This window comes from Mustela lutreola, chromosome 13 (genome assembly GCF_030435805.1).
Source record: "Mustela lutreola isolate mMusLut2 chromosome 13, mMusLut2.pri, whole genome shotgun sequence".
Lineage (NCBI taxonomy): Eukaryota > Metazoa > Chordata > Mammalia > Carnivora > Mustelidae > Mustela > Mustela lutreola.
Window position 1 is genome coordinate 77,443,519 of NC_081302.1, and position 4,832 is coordinate 77,448,350.

Consider the following 4,832-nt stretch of genomic DNA (forward strand, 5'->3'; position numbering starts at 1 on the left):
AGAACTTCAACTTGGTCCTCCAGCATCGGGGGCCCTGTGGAGCTTTCTCAGCAGGAGAGTACCATGATCAGATTTCCATCTGGGGACAATGGCTCTGGCAGGCATGCAGAGAAAGAACTGGAGGGGCACAGATTAGAGAAGACAGACCAGACAGGAGGCTCATTGGGGGATGACAGGCTCCTGCTTCTTAGGCAGCCTGGGAGGGTGGGTTCAGAAGGAAATACATACTCCAGGGGATGCTGAGGGAGAATTGACAGACTGTATGGAGGGGCAGGGGGTGAGGAACAGAAGAAGTAGATGATGCTAAAGTTTCCAGACCTCATGACTGACGGCTTCTTTCGTCCTTTCCCATGGGTAGAGACAAGTCAGAAAATGACTTCAGCTGTTTGGCAGACTGAGAGTTGACAGGGAGCAGATACAGGAAGCTGGATCTTGTAGGGACCAAGTGCCAAGCCAAGAGGCCAATCCAAGAGCTGAGTCATTATATCTAAAGGGGTCAGCACAGATGGGAAAGAAAGAGAAGAAAGAGTCAAGGTGCCTATTTGGACTAGGGAAGCCCGGGAAGGAGAAGTATTGAAGCAAGAAGGGCAGGGAAGCAGGTACCCAAGGGCAGACCCATTGAAGAACCCATAAGACATGCACTCTATGACTGGAGAAGTAGACTGGGAGGCAGAAGAGGTGAACATGTAAGCAAGTCAACATAATAGAAGTAATCAGTGTTTTTGGTGCCCAGAGGAGGAAGGAACTCAGCGTAGATTGAAAAACTGGGGCTCCTGGGTGGCTCAGTCTGTTAAACATTGCATTCTCCTCAGGTCGTGATCCCAGGGTCCTGGGATCGAGCTGCATGTTGGGATCCCTGCTCAGTGTGGAGTCTGCTTCTCCGTCTCTCTCCGCCCACTCCCTGCTTGTGCTCTCTCTTTCTTCCAAATAAATCAATAAAATATTTTTTAAAAAATGAACAATTGGCATCCATTTTGTCTATAAGCCCTGGGTGATTTTTAAATTATTTTTTAATATTTAATATTTTTAATTATTTTAATTATTGTTTTTTATTGGGGTAAAATTTACATGAACTTTTCTGTCTCTTTTTTTTTTTTTTTTTACCATTTTAACTTTTTTTTTTTTTGACACACAGAGATCACAAGTAGGCAGAGAGGCAGGCAGAGAGAGCGGGGGTGGGGGAGAAGCAGGCTCCCGCTGAGCAGGGAGCCCTATGCGGGGCTCTATTCCAGGACCCTGGGATCATGACCTGAGCCGAAGGCAGAGGCCTAACCCACTGAGCCACCCAGGCGCCTCTTAACCATTTAAAATTTTTAAGTGTACAGTTTAAGTGGTACTAAGTACATCCATGTTGTTGTTGTGTTGTATTGTATTGTATTGTATTGTGTTGTATTGTATTGTATTGTATTGTTGTGTTTCGTTGTATTGTATTGTATTGTATTGTGTTGTATTGTATTGTATTGTATTGTTGTGTTTCGTTGTATGACCATCACCACTATCTATACCCAAAACTTTTTCATCATGCTTGATAGAAACTCTGTGCCCCTTAAACAATAACTATTGCCTGCTCCTCCCAGCCCCAGGTGACCACTGTTCTACTTTCTGCCTCTATGAATTTGACTTGCCCAGGTACCTCAAATAGATGAAGTCAAACAGTATTTGTCTTTCTGTGGCTGGCTGACTTCACTTGGTATTATGTCTTCAAGGCTCATCCACATTGTAGCACGTGACAGGATTTCCTTTCTTTTTAGGCTGAATCATATTCCACTGTATGGATCTACCGATATAGCTTATTCATCCCTTGATGGACACATGGGTTGTTTCTACATTTGGCTATTGCGAATTCATTACTTTTCAGGTTAAGCAATCACACACTATTTTTTTTTTTAAGATTTTATGTATTTATTTGAGAGAGAGAAAGAGAGAACATAAGCAGAGGGAGTGGCACCGTGCTGGATCCCAGGACCCTAGGATCATGACCTGAGCTGAGCTGAAGGCAGACTTTTAACTGACTGAGCCCCCCAAGGTGCCCTGCAATCACACACTACTCTGACTAACCGTTCTTTTTTTTTTAAAGATTTTATTTATTTGTCAGAGAGAGAGAGAGGATGAGAGAGCGAGCACAGGCAGACAGAATGGCAGGCAGAGGCAGAGGGAGAAGCAGGCTCCCTGCTGAGCAATGAGCCTGATGTGGGACTCGATCCCAGGACACTGGGATCATGACCTGAGCTGAAGGCAGCTGCTTAACCAACTGAGCCACCTGGGCATCCCTGACTAACCCTTCTTAATGAGGAGAGGAGAAGAGAAGGGAGGGGAGAAGAGAGGAGATACCAGGTGATCAATGGGCATTCCTTTTATCTCATTCATCCTATGACGGCCCACTGTGGTTCTGAGCACTTACACACAGTTTCTCATTTAACCCCCCAACAACATGATGAAATAGGGAACTTCTCCTTTGTATAACAATGACACTGGAGCTTAGAGGGTTAAGAGCTTTTTCAGCATCACAAACCGAACTGGTCTGGGAGAGGAGATTGAGCTGAGCATTCCTAGGACAGACGCCCTAATTCTTTCTTCTTCTTCTCCTCCTCCTGCTCCTCCTCCTCCTCCTTTTTCAAAAGTAATCTCTACACCCAACATGGGGCTCAAACTCAAAACCCCGAGATCGAGAGTCACATACTCTGCTGACTGAGCCAGCCAGGTGCCCCTGATGCTTTAATTCTTAACTTGGGGCACCTGAGTGGCTCAGTCGGTTGAGCTTCCAGCTCTTGTTTCTGGCTCAGGTCATGATCTAAGGGTGATGAGATCAAGTCCCACATGGGGCTCTGTGCTCAGCGGGGAGTCTTCTGGGAGTCTGCTTGTCCCTCTCCCTTTGTTCCTCACCACCCTCCTCCACTCCTAGGCTTATGTTCAATGTCTCTCTCTCTCTAAAATAAATAAATAAAATCTTAAAAAAAAAAAAAAAAAAGAAGAACTTGCCCTTTAATTCATGTGTAAAGAGATTGTTGTCTTTCTTTAGTGGGAGACTCTGAGTGACTGAAGGCAGAAGAGCCCTAAGAGGGTCCTAAGAGGGTCCTTCCTAAAGAAGGGTCAGAGTTCAAGTGTGTGCTCTGTTTAGGCAGGGAGACCAGAATTAAACCAGGGTTGCACTGATAAGATACTTTTAAAAAGAAAAAAATTTTAGATTGTGTCTAGTAATTAAAAAATATTGTCACCTAAGGGTGCCTGGGTGGCTCAGTCAGTTAAGAGACCTGTCTTCGGCTCAGGTCATGATCTCAGGGTCCTGGGATCGAGCCCTGCATCGTGCTCCCTGCTTAGCAGGGAGTCTGCCTCTCCCTCTCCCTCTGCTGCTCCTCTCCCTTATTCTCTTTCTCTCTCTAATAAATAAATGGATAAAATCTTTAAAAAAATTGTCACATAAATATATCATTCAAGCTTTAAAAATATTCAATCTATTTAATTTTTGAAATAGTCATACATTTGTGTGATTAAAGACCCAAAAAGTATAAAAAAATATATATGGTAAAAATTCCCACTTTCGTCTTGTCTTCCAACACACGTCCCCACTTCCTCAAACCTAGGACTATGAATCGTTTCTTGTCTATCTGACAGGAGTTTCTTTATGCTAAATATATTTTGGAATTTTTGCTTTTGTTCAGCTTGGCAAAGCTTGGCTATTTTAATAGAGTATTTTTTAGAAAGAAGAAGTGGAAGCCACGCCTTTTTCTCTCAACTGATGACAAAGCTTGAACATTTCAGGAAACCCCCAGGTGTTACACTACCCCTTACTAGATGCCCTGGGTTGGCTGATCAAGGTCAAGTGGCAAGGAGTTTTGATAGGTGCTGCGGCGCATATTTGGCAGTGAAATCACAAGTTAGAGCCACACTTTTACAATACAAACTCCAAACATATGGTCAAACTCTGGTAAAGCATACAGAAAAGCCATCCTGAGAAGTGTGTGAGGGAGAGGGCAGGATGAAAGAAGCTGTCTCCATAGGGGAAAAAAAACAAAAAACAAGCAAACAAAAAAAAAAACCCCTAAAGACACAAGAAAGAAAATCAGAGTTCTGACTGGAGAAGTAAGATGTAGGTGCTCAAGACTTTATTTAGAGTCCAAAGGGTGTTATAGTTTCATTTCTTTCCTTCCTTTCTTTCTTTCTTTTTCTTTCTTCCTTTCTTTCTTTTTCCTGAGGAACTTCCTCAGGAGAACTGAGTAAATACTGAGGTGAAAATGGGAAATTCCAACCTGAAGAGAGTCAGAGAAGCAACAGAGCCTCCTGGAGTGCTTCGGGAGCCTTCAGATCTTCTCTGTTGATTAGAGAGCTTAAAACACCTCTATGGACCAGAATTATTTTATTTTTCTTTGCTCCAGAGTTGGACCTGTGGAAAGCGCAGGTGTTTCTCGGTTTGGGTCCACAGGGTAACGAATCTTTATTCAGCACTTACTGTTCTTCTGCAGCCTTGGGAATAGAGTTCTTCAGACAGACAGATGAGGTTCCTGCGGAGCCACACAGAGAGGAGGGGATCCAGCGACAGCAAAGACGTGACTGTGTGAGGGAGCGACGGTGCTCTGGGGACAAGGAATGCCTAGGGTTGAGCCCTCGTAGGTGGCACAGAGCTTGTTGGTGTTTAAGGAAAAAAACAGAGGCATATGTGATAGGAACAGCGTGAATGAGGGGGAGGAACCTGAGAGGAAGCTAGAAAGATAGAAAGGAGGATGAGGAGAAGGAGTTATAACAAGTATCTGTTCCTTAAGTGCCTGGTGCTGTATGAAGTACTTTACAGGTATCAGTTTATTTAATCCTCAGAAGATATCAGGAGGTAGGGAGTA